Source organism: Panthera onca, chromosome B1 (assembly GCF_046562875.1).
Source record: "Panthera onca isolate mPanOnc1 chromosome B1, mPanOnc1 haplotype 2, whole genome shotgun sequence".
Taxonomy (NCBI): domain Eukaryota; kingdom Metazoa; phylum Chordata; class Mammalia; order Carnivora; family Felidae; genus Panthera; species Panthera onca.
Genome location: NC_138342.1, coordinates 179396557 through 179419278, shown reverse-complemented (window position 1 = coordinate 179419278; position 22722 = coordinate 179396557). Strand labels below are relative to the sequence as shown.

The following is a 22722-nucleotide window of genomic DNA, read 5'->3' as shown; positions in this document are numbered from 1 at the left end:
CTCCTCCTTTGTATTAAGCTCTCAGTGAGCTAGGGCTTTACCACAGCTGTTTGTAATTGCATTCTATCTCTCGGCTTCAAATGACACTGATGATTTTCCTTGGGATTCTGTTTTACATGCATCCTGGCAGGGGTGATTGTACCTTAGCTAACTTTTCGACTCATTTACCTACTCACCTACCCTTTAAAAAAAAAAACAAAAACAAAGAGCACCTCTCCTTTAAAAAATAAGAAGCAATCAAATCTGAAGATATTTATTTCAGTCAGCACTAACAGCCCACAAATAGAAATCGAAGCTTTAAGAAGCAAAATCTTTGAACTGTCTGGCATCAGTCTGTAATGGACAGGAAACGTATGATATGTAATTGAATCACCACCCTCTGTTTTCAATCCTACGTTTCTCATCCCAGATAAAGGGCCTCTTCTCACACTCCCTTATCCTTGCCTCAAGCCTCACCTCTGGGATTCACTGCTAGGAGCAACGGAGTTCGTTTGGTTGCAGCAATCTGGGAAGAAAAATAAAAAGACATAAGTGAGGTTGAAGGGCTGAGGTTTCATGTTCAGCCTCCGAGCTGAGACTCGTAACTTTTTAACGCTTCCGGAGAGAGCTGCATCCTGGTTCAAAGACGCGATTTCGGAAGGAGACTCTCCACCCCAGTACAAGGAGAGTCTGGATTCCACCAGGCCGGGAGAAGACCTCTGCGCTTGACAAATCCCTTCAAATTAATCCTCGACATGAAAGGGCTTATGGTCTACTCGTCTGATCATATTTTTAGCATTATCTTTAGCACCTGCTTGGTCTCAGGTGTGCGGAGCGGCTTAGAAACCTGTAGAGACTTCTTGCAGAGGGTAGGGGTTGGACAGGGAGAGGGAGGAGTGAATTTCGATGCATGGATGCCCAGTTCAAGGACTCGCTGTGTGATCCCGCTCTAGTGAACTCCCCTCCGTAAAATCTAATGCTCAGGTCGATGGTGAGGTCTTTGGGCAGCTAGGATGAACTCTGACCCCCGTGAGGACTGGCCAGCCCACACTGCGAGGCTTGGGAATGACATCGGTTTGTGTCCAGGCTGAGCTGACTCAAGTGCTGTGGTGTGTGTGCTCCTGGGGTGCAGGTGACTTCTGCTGTCTCCCAGCACACAGCCTGTTACTTCATATTCCACACGGGGATCCACTATGACATCACTGAGCACGGGTAGCTGGGAGTAATAGCACGTGACTGATGGAAAATTTCAATGGGATCAGAATTCTGGGACTCCAGTCCTTAATCTGTCTGAGCCTCTGTTTCCATGTCAAGAAACAGGAAGAAGAAATATGTCACCTAGACTAAGGGTCAGGGTAAGCATAAAGGGACTTCACGTATACTGGTCTCCATGAGGGTCTTAGGAGAAACATGCTTTTTTTTTTTTTTTTTTTTTTTTTTGGCCATGCAGATGTAAGCATTGCTGGAATTTTTTCATGGGGTGGTGGCCTTTGAAAATCTTCCAGGATGAAATCACCTCTAGCCCTCCCTGTAGAATAAAGCTGTGGCTTGTTCAAGGCTAGGGTGGACCCCGAAGTGTTTCCTGAGAAAAGTTCCTGGCTTTGCCTGCTGGCCCTTCACACTCCACAGCCGTCTAAAATTTCTAGTCTATACGGACTGCACTTCAGTTAACAACAAACTATGGTCTCTCTCAGCGCTGACCTGATGCCTTCCAACCCTTAGCCAGAGGCTGGACGAGAATGTCCCCCGTGAAGGGCGATTTCAAAATTACTCAGTGTATCACGCTTCTTGGTACTTTAGGTGTTTTCTTTGGGTACAGCCAGACATGGGAAAAGTAAATACTCAGACATTTAACGTTTAGGTTCCAAAGAAAATACAGAGTTGCATTTTCATGGGGGTAGGAAGCCGTTAAGCATTTGGTTTGGATCTGCTTGGGTTTGTGGAGCTGGGCCCCTGCCCCTCCTGGTCTCACTCTGAGAAACCTCACATCAGGAAACCGGTCTAGTCCTGAGGACTAGCAGAAAGCCCCTGTCCTCGGAGTTTGCTCTCAGAACTGACTTTTATCTCCCCCAACCGGAGTTTTTTGAGCTGGGAACCTCAGAATCGAACTTGAAACTCACGGTAACAATCCCTGGCCCCTAGGGACTGCCTGCTTGTATCGAATCACTTCTCAGACCCCCCCTCACCTACCCACCTGCTCTTCTCACTCCAGCTGACTTGCTTGGGTTGTGAGCTGTCTCAGATCTTTTCTGCGACCAGAACGCCATACAAGCAAACAAAGTGTTTCACATAATCTGTTGCAGAAGCTGATTATCCAAGTACATAAACAGTCAAGTATATTATAAATTGGCCAGGCTTTGTGTCAAGTCCTCTCTCCTCTCCCCACCCTTTACTGCTTCCGTCCGCAACACATTGACCAAGGAAGGGGGTTACTAACTAAACTTGACCCTCAGTACAGACCCATGCAAATGAGAGGTACTGGAAAATGGTTTGTTGAATGAAAACCAGAAGATCTGAGGCAAGAAGAAAGTGAAGCTTTTGCTCTATGGTTTGGAAATTCTTTCCACCTTCAATTACGTGAACTCCCAGTTTCCTGACGTCGTGAATGATTTCATTTTGCTCTTCCTATGAGTGCTCTCTAGTTTGGATACCACTATGGTGTCCCTTTGTTGTCCTGTTTCACTCTCTTTGGGGGAAAGGCTGAGAAAACACTGTAGAGCAGGGGCTGGCAAACTTTTTCATGAAAGGCCATCCAGTAAAATTGTGTATTTTATAGTCCACACGGTTCTCTGCTGCAAGAAGAGTGGATCTTCGTTATAATTGGATTCCATAGTTAGGAATTTGCCCCCTCACTAAGTTTATTTACTTATTTTGAGAGAGAGAGAGAGAGAGCAGGCACTTTAGGGTGGGGCAGAGAGAGAGAGAGAAGGGGAGAGAGAATCCCAAGCAGGCTCTGCACTATCAGCTCAGAGCCCAGTGAGGGGCTTGAACTCACGAACCGTGAGATCATGATCTGAACCGAAATCAAGAGTCGGTTGCTTAACCGGCTGAGCTACCCGGGCGCCCCACTGAAATTTATTTATAATCCCCAAAGCAATACTGGTGGTGCCTTTGTGTTATTCAGGGACATGTGCAGAGCAGTGAAAAACGTGACTCACCAGACACCTACGTTCCCAGCTGTGACAGTGAACAAGGCAACCTTCTGTCTTCTCATTTCGGCTTTCATACTGCACACAAATGTCCTTTCGGTGGTCTATTTAGTGTCATGGTTTTTGTGTGTGTTTTGTGAGTGATTGCCATGTTTAAAATGGCACCCAAGCATAGTGAAGGGCTGTCAATGCTCTATGGGCAAGAAGGCTGTGATGGGCCTTAAAAGGGGAAAACTGTGTAGGCCAGCCAAGTTTTGTCCCAGCACAAGCTGGCCACGTGTGCAATGTCCAGGAATAAATAATACAGGAAAATGAAATTTCTTTTAACATAAATACACACAAAATAAGGTTATATATTCATCTGTTGACAAAAATGTTGTGACCAAGGCTTGCAGACCCCTCACCCTGTATTTCCCTCAGGAGCAATGGTTCAGTGTTTGCTAATTCAGTATTCCTGGTAACTTTATAGAACATGATTATGGTGAATAACGATAAACGATTTTATTCAACACAGAGTTGGTAACGTGAAAGCAGCCATACACGCTATGAGCATGGATAGGTTCTAACAAAAGTTTATTTGTGGCTATGGAAACTTGAATTTCATAAATTTTTATGTCACAAAATATTCCTTAAAAAAAGATTTTCCGCCAACCACTAAAAAATATGGAAACCAGTCTTAACTTGCTGGCCTTTTATGGGCTAGGTTTGGCCCACGGGCCACCTTTTGCCAATTCTTATTGTGTGACTTTGTTTTCAATGAATCCCGCTTTTTCTTTTTTTAATGATTTATTTGTTTTATTGTAGAGAGAGAGAGTGAGAGGGGGAGAGGAGCAGATTGAGAGAGAGAGAGAGAGAAAGGAAGAGAGAGAAAATCCAAAGCAGGCACCACTTTCGGCACGGATCCCAACTCAGGGCTTAATCCCACAACCCTGGGATCAAGGCCTGCACTGAAATCAAGGATCAGATGCTCAACTGACTGAGAAACCAGGCGCCCCAATCCCACTGCTTTGGAGCCGGGTCACTGTAGATTAGAGAGACCCACACTCTCATTCCCCTGGAAGTCCCTGCCATCCGAGGACTCACTCTGATGGGGCCTGAGAACATGCGTGTTCTTTGAAATAGGAGACAGTACTGAAGCTGGAGTTCAGATAGTTGGGTTTGAAAGTCAGTTCTGCGATTTCCCGGCGGTTCCACTTGAGGCAACTTTTCTGAGCTTTCTAAGGCAGAGAGAGTCATCTCCTCACACCGCAGTACAGGTTAAAATGCACAGTCAGTAGAGGATCTGCAGATGGGACTCATATGCACCCTCACTACTCCCACCCCAGACCAGTTATACAGCTGGACTGCTACCCTTGGGGTTCTTTGGACGCTATCCAAGCCTCACCAAGGAAGCAAGCAGCTGCAGAGAAATCTTATTCCTTTCTACCCTCCTCGCCAGTTTCAGGGGTCAGGGAGATCATAAAATGAGCACGAAGATATTTCCCTAAAAAACTATAGGCCCCCATTTCTGTGACCTCCCTACATTCTATTTAAAGCACAAGGGAGGTCCCCCTAGACTGCCCCCTGCCCCTTGTTTAGGCTAATGTCAGTCAGATAATTTTCAGGCATAAGCAAAAACCTGCTGGTGAGAAACCTCTCAAATGTCACTGCTTACAAAAGAGGGAAGAAAACAGAAAACTCTGTTTATTTTCCTGACCTAAAAGATAACATCGCTTTGCCCTTTACCTTTGTTTAAGGTCAGATCTGGAGCATTCTTTGAAAGTGGCTCCAGAAGAAGGAGTTTCATATATGTAAATTCTTTAGCAATTTACCTTTTTAGTAATAATGATTATTACTATAAAAAAAACAACGTTAATTTCCTCATCGGCAAAAATGGAAGTAATGATTTGTATCCCACCCTACCATTTATAGTGACTGGTAAACTATACAGGGACGATGTGACAGTCACTGCATCTAAGTCAGCACTGATTCTAAAGTGGCATTTTAGTGGATTTCATAAGCAATGGGTGGCAAACTTAAGTCACCACTGTTATCCCAAGGAACTCGCGGCGCTTTGCAGACAGGGGCACAGAAAAGCGACATTCAGGACAACACAGCCTCAGACCTGAGTGCTGTAAGGGCCCCGGGATGGCGCCAGCCCCTAGCGTAAGAACGAGGAAGCAGGGCTCGGAGCGCGGCGGTGACCTTGCGCGCCCCGGGTGGAGAAAGGAGACGGAATTCCGCACCTGGCTGCGAGCGCGTCTGCTCCCGGAGCTTCCCCGACCGGGGCGCGTGGAGGGCGTGGGAGGCCGGAGGGGAGGCCCCGCCCCGCCTCGCCTAGGAGACCCCGCCCCCCGGGACGCCCGGCGGCCAAGCGCGCGGGCAGGGGCGCCGGCGGGGCGGCGAGGGGCGCGGCGAGCGCGCAGTCACGTAGCAGCCCGAGGATCCGTTCGCTCTGCGCCACGTAGCGCGCGACTCCCGAAGGTGAGCGCTTTAAGATGTAAGCGTGTTACGGAAAAGGAAGGATCCTCCTCTCCTCCCTTGAATTGCACCGTTCTAGAAACTGACAGAAAACGGGAAGCTGGCACCTTTGAACACGTTAGACTTTTTTGAAAACCAGTGTCACGGCATGAGAGACAGCAGGGGGCTCAGAGAGCACGACTTTCTCTTGGTTGGCACAGAAGGAACCAGATTCGGGCAAACCCGACAGGCTGGGATGCCTCTCTTCACTTTACCTGCCCCCCTCCCTGGGCCTCGCTTCCCACGACCCACCCGCCCCTCTGCGCCCTGGTTCGGTGCCCGTGCCTCGAACAGCCCTGCTGTTCCACTATTTTCATCTGGTGGTTGAAGACTTTAAACAATAGTTTAAAGTCCGAGTCCGAGTCCGGGGAGCTAACCCCGCCTCTGCCTCTGGGTGAGGATGTATGTTTGGTGAGTTGCTTCATCCCCTGGGAAGCAGAGATTGAAACAGGAGCTAATGACAGGTGTGCCACCGGGAAGCGTGACTCGTCAGGAAGGGCCGCACTGCGGGAGTGCCGTCCTTTGCGGGGCCTTGGTAAGGTTTGAGCCCTCGCCGAAGCCCAAGGTCCCTTTCTAGTCCACGTTGCTACTGAAGCTGATCCAGAAAACCTGCACGTTTTTGCAGGTGGCGCTCAGGGCCTTGCCCGCCCTCCTGTGTGGTGAGAGGACGTGATCCCCTCTCCTTGAGCCTGGCGCGTCTCTGAGGCCACGGCTTCCATCGCCAACACGGCTGGTTTTCAGAATTCTGGCCGTGGCATACAGCCTCCGAAGGAAGGACGAATCAGAAGCACAATGTGTTTGAAAAGGGAGTGGGGGGCGCCTGGGTGGCTCAGTCGGTTAAGCGTCCGACTTCAGCTCAGGTCACGATCTCACGGTCTGTGAGTTCGAGCCCCACGTCAGGCTCTGGGCTGACGGCTTGGAGCCTGGAGCCTGCTTCCGATTCTGTGTCTCCCTCTCTCTCTGCCCCTCTGTCTCTCTCTGTCCCAAAAATAAATAAACGTTAAAAAAAATTAAAAAAAAAAAAAGAAAGAAAAGGGAGTGGGAAGGTGGAGGCTAGAACCCACCTCACCATCCTGCCTGCCCTCTGCCATCAACCAGTCTGGCAGGTGGGAAGCCCTTGGGCTCTTCAGGGGACAGTTCAAAAATCACCCTCTTGCAGGTTAAAGTTGCGGATCTTTCAGGGCGTTTTGGTGGCTGAGTCCATTAAGCGTGGGACTCTTGGTTTCAGCTCAGGTCGTGATCTCAGGGTCTGTGAGTTGAAGCCCCTCACTGTCAGTGCAGAGCCTGCTTGGGATTCTCTCCCCGCCCCCCCCCCCCCCTCAAAATAAACTGAATTTTTTTAAAGGCTCTTTAGCGTGCTCTCCCTAAAACCTTTTGCCATCCGGCCTCACCATTGCCCACCTCCACTCCCATCCCAGGGTCCAGACACACCTGGATGTGAAATCCCTTTCACTTGTCCACTTCCCCCGCTCCTGGAGTCTCTACTCAAATGTGGCTCGTCTTTCCTGCCTTCCGGGGCACTTTCCCTGGCACTTTGTGCACACCTCACTGTAGTCCACGGTGACAATTCTAGTACCCGTTTCTCAGGCCTTGCTTGACTTCTTTGCTGCCTTTGAGAGAGAGAGAGAGGCCACCCCCTCTTTTTTGAAACTCTTCCTTTAACTTTTAGAACTCCATGACACTCTTTCCTAGACTTCTGTAGTTTTCATCCTCTGCTCACCCTTTGAGGGTTTGCTCTCAGCCAAGGCTTTCCCATCAGCCTGTTGTTTTGTTTTATTTATTTTAATTTATTTTAATTTAATTTAATTTAATTTATTTTAGAGACAGAGCACAAGCAGGGCAGGGTGGGGCGGGGAGAGAGAGAGAATCTTAAGAAGGCTCCATGTTCAGTGAGGAACCCGGTGTAAGGCTCTATCACATGACCGTGGGATCGTGACCTGAGCCAAAATCAAGAGTCGGATGCTCAACCAGCTGTCGAGACTGCTGTTTTTCTTAAGAGACACATTCTTCCTATGTGACCTCATCCAAATATTCCCCTAATATGTGAACAGTATTGGTTCTGTTGGCAAAAACGAAGGAGTATCTGGCCCAGGAATTCCTCTCTGTTTCCGGCTACTTCCGTTTCCCCACATGTTACCTTCTCTGAGGTCACTCCAAATATCTCCCATATTTAAAAATTTTCAGCTATGCATTCACCCATGCTTAGATATAGTGTGTTAAATTAACTATTGTTGAGAAACAGATCACCCCAAAACTTTTTAGTGGCTTACAAAAACAGTCATCGCTTATTATGTCTCTTGGTTCTGGCTTAGGCTCCCTCATGAGACCTCAGTGAAGGTGTTGGCCGGAGCTATCTCCCCCTGGGTTGAAGGATCCACGTCTCAGGTGCCTTATTCATGTGGTTGGTAAGTTAGCACTGACTCTTGGGGGGAGGCCTCAGTTCCTCTTCATGTGTGTTGTTTGAATATCCTCATAGCCTAGGAACCAGCTTCCTCCAGGACAAGTAATCCAAGAGGGCAAAGTAAAAGCTGCAGTGCTTTCTGTAATCTAGCCTCGGAGTTCAGACAGCGTTATCTCTACCATTCTCTCTTGGTGACTCAGAACAGCCCCAATCCTGTGGGAGAGATTGGCTACACAAGGGTGTGAATACCAAGAGGTAGGGATCGTTGGGGGCCATCTTGGATTGGACTTCCCCATTTAGTTACCCACTTTCTTAAGTGTAACTTAACTCTGACTCCTGTCAAAACTCAGCTCACTGACATATGGCCACTTCCTTTAAGAAGGCTTCCCCGTTGGTGAATTTCCTCTTCTCCCATTAGACCTGAGGCATAGCTCCAGTCCCTTCTGCACTAAGCTGCACTGAAATGTTGATTTACTTGCTTCTCTCTTCCCTAGTCTTTGGGTTTCCTGAGGGATAAGAGAGTATCTAAGATAATTCGAAATCAGTGTCCAGAACAATGGTGCATAGCAGAATCTTAGTATAATTTATATAAAGAATAAAGGAATAGGTAAAGAATAAAGAATAGGTAAAGAATATGTAAAGAATAAAGGAACAGGCAAAGAATAAAGAATAAGAAATAGGTAAATAACATTTCCTTTCTCCAACTAGAAGCATTTTGCATAGCACTTAATTTTTATCACACCTCACTTCAGTTCTTTGCTGATTGGTTTTCATATTTCAGCTTTTGTATTACATTTCCCACCTGCTTCACCCCTGATAAGCTCTGTTCTCCTTTGATCTTATTCTTATTCTTGTCTTAATCTTATTCTTAGGAAATAATTATACATTTGGCAGAGATGTAGCTATAGTGACGTCCATTGCAACTTGCTTATGATGTTTAGCTCTATAGAAAACCGAATGTCCAAAAACAGAGATTTGACTAAGTGATATAAAAACAAAAACAGACCGTGGTGTAGCAACTAAAATAGTAATAAAAAAATGTTTATTGATATGAAAAGACGTTCACTTGGTATTCTTAAATGAAGTAAAACAAAATTATAAACATTTTAATGTGGAATTTTTAATTGCAGTAAAATACCTGTAACATAAAAGGTATCATTTTAGCCAGTTTTTAAGCGTCTAGTTCAGTAGCATTGAATACATTCACCTTGTTGTACCGCCAATGTCCAGAATTCCTCATCTTGCAAAAGTGAAAGTCCATACCAACGCACCCGGGTGGCTCACTCGGTTAAGCATCCGACTCTTGATTTCAATTCAGATCTTGATCTTGCAGATCATGGGATTGAGCCTCGCATCTAGCTCTGCACTGACAGCCAGGAGCCTGCTTGGGATTCTCTCTCTTCCTCTCTCTCTGCCCCTCCCCCACTCTCTCTCTCTCTCTCACCAAATAAATAAATAAATAATAAATAATTTTTAAAAACTCTGTACCAGTAAGCAACATTCCTTCCTCCCCATTTTCTTTCCTTTCCTCAGCGCCTGGCCACAACCATTCTATTTTCTATCTTGATGGATGTGACTGCCCTGGTACTTTTTATAAGTGAAATCACACAGTATTTGTATTTTTGTGCCTGCTTGTTTCACTCAGCACAATACCCTCAAGGTTCGTCCGTGTTACAGCATGTGTCAGAATTCCACTCCTTTTCAAGGCTGAACAATATTTCATCGTATGTATATGTCACGTTTCGTTTATCCACTCCTCTGTCGGTAGAATGGGCTGCTTTTAACCTTTTGGCTGTTGTGAAGAATATTGTGATGACCATAGGAGTACCAGTATCTGTTCAAGGCCCTGCGTTCAGTTCTTTTAGATATATACCCAGAAATAGAATTGCCAGGTAATATAGTAATTCTGTTTGTAATTTTTTGAGAAACTGCAATACTGTTTTCTGTAGAGGCTGCGCCATTTTCCATCCCCACCAACAGTGCACAAGAATTCCAATTTCTACACATCCTGCTGACGCTTATTGTTTTCTATACGTGTGTATCTTTTTTTTTTTTTTCCCATAGTAGCCATTCTGGTGGGTGGGGTGGTATCTCAGGGTGGTTTTGATTTACATTTTCCCTAATGATCAGTGATGTTGAACATAGTAGGAGATCTTTATATACTCTGGATGTTAACCTTCTATACATACATGATTTGCAAATGTTTTCTCCCATTCTGTGGTTGCCATTTCACTCTGTTGGTTGTGTGGAAAACATTTTTTAAAGAGAAATGTCTAGGCAGCCATACGTGCACTCAGGAAAAAACTGAAAAACATTCTAGAAACTTAGGGGTATGGATTATGCAATTAAAAGTGATTTTAATTTTCTTATATTATTAACAATTCTTTGGCATAAACATATTACTTTCACAGAAAATTTTTAAGTAAATAACATCTCAATTCTAATAAAACATAGGTCATAGGTCTGTCCTTTGAAAGTCTAATCAAAAAGGTCTGAAATCAAGAGAACATTCAGATTGTCAGCATCCTCCTAAAGGGGTACTGATTCAAGGAGTGACAGGTTGTTTTACTTTCCTGAGTTTCACTTTCCTCTTGCTTAAAATGCAAGATTTTCCTGGTATTGGAATTCTTTGTTCCGAAGAATTGCTATACACACCATATGCATAACTGATTGTCCTTAGGTAACTTTTCCCAGTACACTTTCTGCTTCAAAAGGCATTTGTTCCTATTTCTATCAGATCAGTCACCCCACAGAATGCCTGGTCCCATGTCTAGGTTGGGATGTTCTCAGAATCCAGGGCTCACCCCTCTTTGCAACAGCCACAAGCACGGTGCTTGGCATAGTTGCTGAGCGACGTTGCCAAAGCCAGAGGCGCATTTCTGTTATCAGCTTCCAGGAGCATTTGACGCAGGAGGATGACTGCCTCTTTCTGTTGCGCTCATCTCCTGTTGGCCCTTCTGTGACACCACACTATCTTGGTTCTCCTCCTTGGTTTCTGGCTACTTTTTTCCAGTCTCCTTTGCAAAGTCCTCTTTATTCTCCAGCTAAACTCTAATGTTTTTTTTTTTAAATTGATTAATTTAGAGAGAGAGAGAGAGAGAGGGCAAGTATAGCAGGGGAGGGGCACAGAGAGAGGGGGACAGAGGATCCGAAGCCAGCTCTGCACTGAGAGGCTGACAGCAGACTGATTTGGGGCTCGAACTCACGAACCGCAAGATCATGGCCTGAGCTACGGTTGGATGCTCAACCGACTGAGCCACCCGGGTGCCCCAGCTAAGCTCTAATAGCAGGGTTCTTCACTGCTCCTCATTTGCTCTCCTTCCACGATGCTCTCCTTCCATCTATGGCCAAAACTTTAATTCCTGCCTATTTACCCACTCTTTCTAACCAGCTCACGCGTCTCTGTAGAGCTCCAACTTGTGTATCCAGCTGCCTTGTGGTGTGTGTATTCTGTTTGTCCTTCCAGACCCACTCTGTACTCTTGGTGACCCTCCTCTCTGCCCTAGCAGTTTGACTTTTGTGAACGACATCAGAAGGCTCTCTGACTTCCAGCTGGGCTTAGCCAATAGAAGTTTCCAGCAGAAGATTGAAAGGTAGGAGGGTGAGGTCAATAAGTCGATTAGCACAGCTCCCTCTTTGTGGTTCACCTCAGACCGGCTGTGTCTCTCCCCTGAAGGCTGCAGACACTTTCAGCAGGTCCTCTCCATCCACCTCTAGTGCCCCAGCCTCCTCTCCCAACCAGTCACCACCCCTTTCCCTTGCTTCTTCAGGCCCAGGCATGGGAACGCCTCCCCTCTGTCACTAGCTTCAGGGCACCGCACCGCCTCTTTGCTTTTCCTAAACTCTGCCCACACCTTTGTAAAGAGCCTTTTGATGAAGCTCTCTTCCCCTGGCCCTGGTTTCCTGCCAGGACCCTGACACACACACGCCTACCCCACATCTCCCCTTGGAATTCTCGCGGTCGTCACAAACAGGACCTGTCCACAACGTAGCTTTTGATTTTCCTCCCCATCTCTCCTCCCCACCGTCTGCCTTCTCTGTGAACGTCAGCACCAGCAGGCCAGGCGCGCGGGGCAGATGCCATGGGGGTGGCACGCGGTCCCCGCAGCTCCTCAGCCGCGCTGTTGTCCATCTTAACTGTCACTACTTCTGTGAAATCAGCTCCCCACGGCCGGCTGCTCCTGACTCTTCAGTTCTCAGCCTGGACGTTATCTTCTGAAAAAAATCTTCCTCGGCACAACCGGTTAAGGGTCTCCCATCCCCTTATTGTCTCTCTCTGTGCCGGTTTGTTTGCTTCTTGGGAAATAATATCACTTCCTAATATCCCTCAGGGAGTGATTATGTATTTCATTTGAGAGCTATAGCTCTTTGATAGACAAGGATGAGCCTGAGATATAAAAGGTAATGACTATGGCTCTTAAGGTCACCCGATTTGAGGCTGGTGTTTTTTGAGCTTGATCTAACACAGCACAATACATTTTTTAAGTTCCAGACCTATGTCCCTGTTAACCTCTTTACAGTTCAGTATCCCCTCAGAGCCTCATGGAATACAAACCACTGGCTTTATGCATCTATTCTACATTGGCAGAAATAAACTACATGACGTCCAGGGTTTCATCAGAGCCCAGTTCTACTGGCTCCAAGTCCAAGGACTTATCCTTGACTGTGCATTTGTTTCAAATAAACTCCACATATAAAAACAACTGTCAAGAGATGTAATCTAGATGCCTAAAATGCCAGATTCATGAGTTAGTGACTTGGCTCAGTCAGTGAGCTGCAAATTCAGAAAACAAAACAAACAAACAAAAATCTAAATGAAAGAACGCATTTCTAAAGCAAATTGCCTTCCTCATGTCAAAATCCTCATACACATGGAGTCAGACAGAAAACAGAAATAGGTCTATGTGTTATGTGAACTAAACTAAAGTATTTGCTTTTTTTCCTCCTGGTGGAACATTGCCTGAACGAAACGCCCATCCTATTTGATATATGGATTCAAAGCTGAGGCACCACGATGGTGTTTAGGGTCTCCAGTGTATTGGTTTTATCTGCTTGAAGCCTTGGGGTTGAATCGAGCAAAAGGAATCATGACCCTGGATGCTGCCTCTGGGCAGGGGTTCAGGAAAATAGAGATGGAGAAAGGATAAAATGAGAGGATAACTGGTCCATTCCATGATTATTATTATTATTATTATTATTGAGAGAGAGCAAGCAAGGGAGGGGCAGAGAGAGAAGGGGAGAGAGAAGGGGAGAGAGAACCCCAAGCAGGCTCCATGCTCAGCACAAAGCCCAACATGGGGCTCAATCCCAGCACCCTGAGATCATGCCCTGAGCCAAAGTCAAGAGTTGGACTTCAACCAACTGAGCCACCCAGGCACTCCTATTCCTTGAACATTACTGAGTGTTATGGACAAGGCACTGCTTTAGGGTTGTGTGTTGACTGTGGTTTGACTCTCATTCCTCCTCATGGACTCTCTTCCAGTGTCCAGTGACACTGGACATTATTTCCTTCCTCGGCTGGTTAAAAGAAAAAAACAACAAAGAGACCAGGAGTCAAGGATGGAACTCGGGCCTATTTTTCTAGAAGCCCCGTAGCCCCCAGTAACTTCAGAAGCATTTCCTTCACCCGTGGGTTCTAAATTCTTAAGCAGCCTATTCACTGTTAGAGGAGGAGCCCTTTTCTTCTGGAGAACTGGTGATTTGGACCCCCTAAGCAGCTTGAGTCCTGCCCCTGGGTGTGGTGAGGCCTGAGAAAAACAGGACACCAAGAAGACAGCTCATGGGATTATAGAACTTTGTTCCGTAGCCCCCACCACCTGCGGTTTGCTTTTCACAGTTCCAGTTACGTGCCATCAACCATGAGCCAGAAGCAGTGACCCTCCTGCTGACATGTCGTCAGAAGGTCAGTAGTAGCCCGACATTAGTTACAGCGCCTACGTCATTCACCGCGCTTCCTCTCATCACATAGGTATTTTATCATCTCACATCATCACAAAAAGAAGGGTGAGTGCTGGACAATAGGCTATTCTGAGACAGACACCAGATTCACATAACTTTCATTACAGTGTATTATTATAATTGTTCTATTTTATCGTCTATTAGTTATCATTGTTAATCCTTATTGCACAGAATTTCTAAATTAAATTTTATCATAGGTATGTATGTATAGTATATGTAGGGTTTGGTTCTATCTGTGGTTTCCAGCACCCACTAGGGGGTCTTAGTATCACCTGAGGATAAGGGGGGAACCACCGTATAGGATTTATTCTATTGCTGCCAATACTGGGGGCAGCCACAATGGTGAGGGAAGGTGTTATCATCTCATTTAAAGCTGTTCAATTTGTGTGAAGGGACCAGAGGTCACACCTTGTCTACATTCTCAAGACTTACATTTGTAACCTTGGCCTAGCAGAATTGGAGGAAGGAAGTCCAACCCCTATATCATTCAGCTGAAGAAGTAGTGGCTCAGGAGCAGGTTTTGTCTGGGACTGCATATCAAAGCAGATCATTTCGTTGAGCACTTACTATGTGCAGATGGTTAATTTTATGAGTCATCTTTGCTAAAATTGTGGGGTCCAGTTTGGCCAAATATCAGTCTGTATTTGCCCAGAAAGGTATCTTTTTAGATATGGTTAACATTTAAATTAGCAGACTCTGAGTAAAGCAGATATGTGCCACAATGTGGGTGGGCCTCATCGATGGGTTGAGTTGAAGGCCTTAAGAGGCAAGAGTGAGGTCCCCCCGACAGGGAGGGAATTATGCTTCCAGCCTGCAGCATCAGGTCTTGTTGGCCTTTCCAGCCTGCCAGCCTGCCCTACAGGTTCTGAACTGGCCACCACCCCCAAATTGCGTGAGCAGATCCCTAAAAATAAGTCCCTTTCTCTAGATACATCTTGGTTCCATTTGTCTGCAGAACCCTGACTAAATACATACGAAATGGGAAAGGTGGGGGAGGGCCAGGTGATGAACACCTGGCTTCCAGGCACCTGGGCTCTGCTTCGGGGGCCACCTGACCAGACAAGAAACCAGAGTGGGTGTTCAGTTCATGGCCATGTAATCCATGACATTTTGGGGGAACAAGCACTTGTCTTCTTCACACATTCAGCTTCTAGAGTGAATATTTTATTTTATTTTATTTTTGAAAAATGTTTTACTTTTGAGAGAGAAAGAGACAGCATGAGTGGGGGAGGGGCAGAGAGAGAGGGACACAGAGAATCCGAAACAGGCTCCAGGCTGTCCGCAAAGAGCCCAATGCGGGGCTCGAACTCACAAACCGCAAGATCACGACCTGAGCCAAAGTACGGGACGCTTAGCCAACTGAGCCACTCAGGTGTCCCTGGAGTAGCAATCTTAAAGCACCGTAAGCCAAAACCAAAATTAAATCCACCAAGATGCCTGTGAAGGCACAGTGTTCCTCTTACGGAGGAAATGGCCTCACCAAACTCGGGCCGTGTATTGCTGAAGCCATCCGTCTGCTCTCAGCGCGGTGGCAGGGCCCTGTGTTTCTCAAGTACACACGCCGTGTTCCTGCCACATGCTCGAACTCTACATTCTGGGAATTAAGCTGAGGACAATTTCCTCTTCCCTGACAGCAACCGCCAGAGCCTGCTTGCTTTCGTACACGGTATAAACGCAAAGTGGGTGTTTGCAGGAAAGCTGTCTGAATTCTTTGCCCTTTGGCTGTGCAGAGCCAAACAAAAATAAGCAAAATGTGAAATCTCAGCTTTTAACGAACGTTATCAATGCTTACTACCTTCCTTGGGGGCCTTAGGTAGGAGGTGACAAAGCGGGATACATTTTCATCTAAAAATAAATGAGCTGACATTCCACAATGGAAATTACATTAGTTACGACTTACTTCGGCTCCCTTTATTTCTGCTCTCCGTGAGCTTAGTTATACCGAAGAGTAGAACTTGGAGGAAGATATTTGAACGGTTAAGATTTGGAGCACAAAGACAGCTTGCACTGTGCCCCGGAGTTTCTTTCTGGTAGCAGTCTTCTCCCATGCCTGGTGCTGCTACCGGGTCAGCCAGTGGTGACGGAGTCTGTGGTTCAACAGGTTCCCAGAGGATAAAAGGAGACGCTCAAAGCAAGGGGTCGATCGGACTTCGTGAGACAGAAGGAACATTTCAACAAGCTAAGAGGTGGCTCAGAGGCTTGCAGAAACCAAAGATCTGGAAGTAAGGGGAGAAGCTGGGTATAAAGCTGAGAATCTGGGATGGGCAGGGATCAAGTGGCCAGTTACAATGCGCCCCGGTCTTCCTGCCTCACCCTGCAGTGTATAAATTTACCGTAAAGCACGAGGCTGTCGGGAAAACCGGACAGCTCTTCCTCCGCTTTCCTGTCTTCTCTAGGATTTCCTGCTAGTTGGGCCGCCACCCACCCCGACAGCTACCACGTACCCCCATCCTAGTGCGGTCAATAGGCACGCAAGGCAAATTACTCATGCGTCACTTAGAGTGCGTGCCGGTGGCCTAGAACTGGGGTGGGCAGCTGTGAAAGCCTACTGGCTCCCTGTGACTGACTCCCCCTTTCCTTATTAAAATGTGTTGTTCCCCCTCCAGGGTTCCCCAGGGCCCCAAGGGAAGGCTCACTGTGATTCGTGTGACTTTAAAATGGGAAAAATGGTCCTATGGTGGAAATGCAGGACCCACTCGGTAAAGTTCATATGGGGGTCTATTTTCAGGAGTTCAAAGGCAGAACAACAATGATGAAGACGTGGTCGTCAGGACATGGCAGCCAGGAAACCTATGTATCTCATTCTTTTTTTTTTTTTAATTTCTTTTTAATGTTTATTGTTTTGAGAGACAGAATGAGACTGGGTGAAGGGCAGAGAGCGAGGGAGACACGTAATCTGAAGCAGGCTCCAGGCTCTGAGCTGTCAGCACAGAGACCAACTGGGGTTCGAACTCACGAACTGCGAGATCATGACCTGAGCTGAAGTTGGACGCTTACTGACTGAGCCATTCAGGTGCCCCTGTATCTCATTCTTAAGACACTGGTGAGAAGACGCTGCAGAGTTGCTAAATGTGGCATATATATTTGGCTTTAAATACCTCAGAGCCAACCCCAAAGGGACCGTGTCATAAGTTATGTGGTTGCGGGAGGGTGGGCGCCATGGAAGTACTGTTGCTCTCAGAATAGAGATTAGAGAAACCCTCGTGGTCCCACTACACGCATGCCCACCCCACCCCCGCCCCCAGCTGCCTCTGAGGAGTAGAGGGAACCACCTTTTCTAACACCCTTACAATCCAAGTGTCAACAGTCTGTAAAGGCAGGGGTTATGGGGGTATGGTGACAGACAATAGTCCCTGCCCTCCAGAATTTTACGCTTTACTAAGAAGGGGGAATCTGCTCTGATTTAATGGGTAGAGGAGATTGAATGGATGGCCTTGGATGGGCACTTTGAGGGGAGAGACATTTGTCACATTGTAAGTCGACTTTACACTGTATTTACACAGTACTCTGCACCGAGACCTGTGACCTGTCCGGTATGTCCCTTCTGAAAACCATGAAGTGGTTGGAAAAAAGGACACACAGAAGAGGTAAATTATACCTGTTTTGGGGTTACAGTAATTCATACTTACAGGAAAAGGTGAAACTCAGGAAACAAAATCGCGGCTCTCCTGTGCAGCATGGGGGAAGGGGCACTGACCCAGAGGAGCGGGCTCATGGGGAAGAGAAGGGAAAGGTGGAGCTCCAGGAGAGAAGAGACGCCTCCCCTGGACTAATGAGAGGAGCTTCAGCAGAAGAAAACACCGGAAACGTGCCCTGGAGAGGCAGAGGACACATTCCTTCAGTAGGAACAGTGGGGACACCTTTCTAGGGGAAAGGGGAGAGGAAAACAGGGCAAGAACTGATTCTTGCCATCTGGTAGAACTGATTCTACAGAACTCTTTCAAGTGAGTGGCATAGAATTTCCTCCATCGCAAGGTGCTTTTTGCAACAGGACCTACAAGCCCTTCTTTTGAGTTTTGTGAGATTTCTTTGTTTTTATTTTCATTCGTTTGGTTTTGCCCCCAGATAGCTGGCTTAGGTGAATACGGATACGAAAATTGTTAGTGTGCTCTAGTCGTGGATTTAGAATACCCTGAATCAGAAGTGACGGCCGTGGGTGCCTGGGTGACTCGGTTAAGCATCCACTCTTGATTTCCGTTCAGGTCATGATCTCATGGTTCATGGGTTCAAGCCCTGCCTCAGGCTCTGTGCTGACAGTACGGAGTCTTTTGGGATTCTTTCTCTCTCCCTCTTTCTCTGTTCCTCCCCACCTTGTGCTTGCTCTCTCTCAAAATAAATAAATAAACAACCACAACAAAAAGAGGTGAGAGCCAGCCTCTGGATGTCGATGTCGGCTGGGTATCACAACCAGGACAACCAAAATTTCATGTTACAGATAAATCCAGTTCCCTCCTTGGCCCCTTCTCCCACCAGCCTCTAGAAGGAACAAGCAGCAACCAGTAACCTCAGCAATCCTGTACCAGTCGCTGCCTTGCTGTTTCCCCCAGAAGGCTGGTGAGGTACCGTCCTCCCCAGAAAGGATAACATGGCACTCCTTTCAAACACAAAGAACCATGCCTTCTTCCCTCTTCCCTGTCCGAGCTTTCCAGGGGAATTCCAGTTTTACCCCAGCGAGTCTACTGGAAACTTCACCCATCCTCATTTCTTCTCATGATTACCGTTATTCACACCAGAGCACACACTTGACACCCCTCATTTTGGAGCCATCTCACTACAAGCTCGCCTTTGGTCACGTCAGTCTATTTTTAATCATTATAGGGCTTATGTCTCATGCATTCATTTATTTACAAGTTTATTGTCTATCTTAGAATATAAGGGCCATGAGAGCAATGACTTACTTGTCCTGTTGACTACTGTATTTTTCATGTTTAGAATAGTGTTTGACATGTAATAGATATGCCAAATCATTTATTATTGTTAAAAATAGAGGGTAGAATCAATTACAAAGCAAGAACTTGGGGAACAAAAATATTCTAGTATTAATATGAAAATAGTTTTTACCTCACAGACTCAGAGATACCCCCAATCTATTAAGTGCTGCAATAGAATTTGGAGTAGCCAGAGGTCACTGGGGTTGGAGAGCTGAGGAGAGAGGAACACTAAGGGGTGTCTCTGAGACCCTTTCAGAGAGTCTGTAAGGTAAAAACTATTTTCATATTAATATTAAGATGTTGGCTTTTTCACTGTGGTGACCCTTCTGATGATGCAAAAGCAGTAGAGGGCAAAATGGCCGCCTTCTTGGCACATGGCACCAACTGTCACCACATACACGCAGGAAAACAGATTCCAGTTTCATTTAAGAATGTCCTGGAAGGTTAGTATCCAAAATCTGTAAAGAACTTACCAGACTCAACACCCGAAAGACGAATAATCCACTTAAGAAATGGGCAGAAGACATGAATAGACACTTTTCCAAAGACATCCAGATGGCTAACAGACATATGAAAAGATGCTCAACGTGCTCATCATCAGGGAAATACAAATCAAAACCATGATGAGACTCCACCTCACACCTGTCAGAATGGCTAAAATTGACAACACAAGAAACAACAAATGTTGGTGAGGATGCGGAGAAAGTGAAGCCCTCTTGCTCTGTTCGTGGGAAGGCAAAGTGGTGCAGCCACTCTGGAGAACAGGATGGAGGTTTTTCAAAAGACTAAAAATAGAACTACCCTACAATCCAGCAATTTCACTGCTAGGTATTCACCCAAAGGATACAAAACTACAGATTCAAAGGGGTACCTGCACCCCAATGTTTACAGCAGCATTATCAATGATAGCCAAACTACAGAAAGAGCCCAAATGTCTCGACTGATGAATGGGTAAAGAAGGTGTGGTATACACACACACACACACACACACACACACACACACACACACACAATGGTATATTACTCAGCCGTCAAAATGAACGAAATCTTGCCGTTTGCAATGACGTGGATGGAGCTAGAATGTATTATGCTAAGCGAAATAAGTCAATCAGAGAAAGACAAATACTGTATGATTTCACACATATGTGGAATTTAAGAAACAAAACAGATGAACATAGGGGAAGGGGAGGGGGGAGAAGAGAGGGGAACAAACCACAGGAGACTCTTAATGATAGAGAAAAAACTGAGTATTGCTGGAGGGAGGTTGGGGGGGATGGGCTAGATGGGTGATGGGCATTAAGGAGGGCACTTGTTGGGATGAGCAGTGGGTGTTATAAAGAACTGATGAATCACTGAATTCTACTCCTGAAACCAATATTGCACTGTAGGTTAACTAACTAAAATTTAAATGAAAAAAGAAAAAAAAAAGAATGTCCTTAAGGGGCTCCTCCTGGCTCATTTGGTGGAGCATGTGACTCTTCATCTCATGGTTGTAGGTCTAGCCCCCTATTGGGTGTAGAGATTACTTGAAAATAAAATCTTTTTTTAAAAAAAGAATGTCCTTGGGGTGCCTGGATGACTCAGTCCGTTGAGTGTCCGACTTCGGTTCAGGTCATGATCTCATAGTCTGTGAGTTCCAGCCCCGCGTCGGGCTCTGTGCTGACAGCTCGAAGCCTGGAGCCTGTTTCGGATTCTGTGTCTCCCTTCCTGCCCCTCCCTCATTCGCGCGCGCGCGCTCTCTCTCTCTGTCAAAAATAAATAAACATTAAAAAAAGTTTTAAAAGAACGTCCTTGATAAATCAGTAAAAATTGTTAATTTTGTTAAATCTTGACCTCTGAGTACATGTGCATTTAATATTCTCTGTGATAAAATGGAAAATACACATAAGGCATTTCTGCTGAATAATGAAGGGTGTTGGTTTTCTTGAGGAAAAATGCTTGGCAATTGAATAGTGAGCCAAACTAGCCTTTCATTCCCCATGGAACATCATTATTCTTTGACACTCTAAAGAATGGAAGACAAACTATAGTTATTTAGACTTGGATATCTGACAGGTATTTTCTCAAAATGAACAAAGTGAGCTTGTCCCCTCCAGTAAAACAACTGACAATGTCAGTTGCCAATGATAAAATTTTAACTTTCAAGAAAGAATTACAGAAAGCCCATGTCCATCACAGTGAGCTTGACAGCTTCCTTATAGAAATTATTCTGATGAGATTGGTGGCAGTATATTAATAATGTGATTTTTTTGCATGTGTAATAAACTATGTTGAAATTGGGAAGATCTACGTAACTCAGTGAGTCAGTATTTTCCAAATGTTACAAAAGCATGCGTGCGTAAAAGAACCACTGAAAGTGCAAAATAGATGAATGGACTTCATGGAAGAGCATTTAAAAAGTTCATTGAAAACGTTCCAGATTCCACATTAAAATTAACTTAAAGAAGTTAGCCCTTAGTGAGTTTGGGTGTACTACCAAAGAATGTGCGCACCTATCTTTAAAAACTGTTAAAATACTCCTCCCTCATACAGAGGCTGAGGTTTCTTCATAGGCTTCTACCAAAACAAGACATTACAAGAGACAATGTAGAAGCAGAGTAGATAGGAGAATCCAGCTGTTTTCTCTTAAGCCAGACATTAAGGAGATTTGTAAAATGTAAATGACATCACTCTCATTAAATATTTTCTGTTTTGGAAAATAGTTATTTGTCGTAATTTACATTAATATGTAATACCTCATTATTGTCACTCTTAAATATTTTTAAAATTTCTCGGTGTTACTTTATAACATGGTAAATACTGATAGCCCACCTTTTATTTTTTTTATTTTTAAAAAATTTTTTTTTAATGTTTATTTATTTTTGAGACAGAGAGAGACAGAGCATGAACGGGGGAGGGTCACAGAGAGAAGGAGACACAGAATCTGAAACAGGCTCCAGGCTCTGAGCTGTCAGCACAGAGCCCGACGCGGGGCTCCAACCCGACGCGGGGCTCCAACCCACGAACCGTGAGATCATGACCTGAGCCGAAGTCGGACGCTAAGGACTGAGCCACCCAGGCGCCCCCACCTTTTATTTTTTTTAAGAAAAATTCAGAATCCTCAATTTGTAAAGGGGTCAGTAGGCTTTGAGACCAAAATATTCAGAGAGCCACTGGCCTGGTTAAAACTTGAGAGAATTCAGCAGTGGCTCCAAAGAAAATGAGACGTTTTTCTTCTCTGCTGAAGGCCAGGTTCACAGTGTAAGTGACGAAGGGAATTTGAAAATTAAACTGAAGGAAAGAGGCTGATATTTACGGAGGCTCCTCTGTGCCATAGGACATCTTCTCTCATGCCCTCCTCAGAACTGTCCTGTGAGGTAACACTGATTCGGTCCCGTGTTGACAGAAGGAGGCTCAGAAGGGTTGGTTAGGGTACAGCTACTATAAGTGGGGGGCGGAGCCACAGACCTGCCAGCACTTCCCATCACACCAATATATCCGACAATCACCGGAGATGTTTAGGTCCAAAATACCTTCGGCTAAAATATCAGCACAACGGAGGTAAAACATGGCTTTGATGCACCTGAATTATCCCAGTGACCGTCTTGGTGTGCCACCTCCCCGGGGTTGGCGAAGACAATGGCATCACAGAATAGTCACCAGATTTCCTGCAAAACGCTGTAAACCAGATGGGCCTCTCTTGAAACTTCTTGGAGTCGTTCTTCTTCCCAAGGAAAAAGGTTGGGAGTATGTTTTTTGTTGTTTTGGGGGATTTTTTTTTTTTTTTTTTTTTTTTTTGCCTTCGGTTTTTGTTCTGGCATTCTTT

At 45.7% G+C, this 22722-nt stretch overlaps 2 long non-coding RNA genes across 2 annotated transcripts; one reads left to right on the top strand and one right to left on the bottom strand.

The window, feature by feature from the left end:
- Positions 1-237: 237 nt before the first annotated feature.
- Positions 238-1244, bottom strand: LOC132693183 (uncharacterized). Its single transcript, XR_009616635.3, has 2 exons — positions 791-1244; positions 238-505 (listed from the first exon to the last, which is right to left on the bottom strand). It is a non-coding gene; the product is annotated as an uncharacterized LOC132693183 (long non-coding RNA).
- Positions 1245-5256: 4012 nt separating this feature from the next.
- Positions 5257-20551, top strand: LOC144616101 (uncharacterized). The gene is made up of 4 exons (XR_013555016.2): positions 5257-5591; positions 7940-8032; positions 13865-13930; positions 17490-20551. It is a non-coding gene; the product is annotated as an uncharacterized LOC144616101 (long non-coding RNA).
- Positions 20552-22722: the final 2171 nt, after the last annotated feature.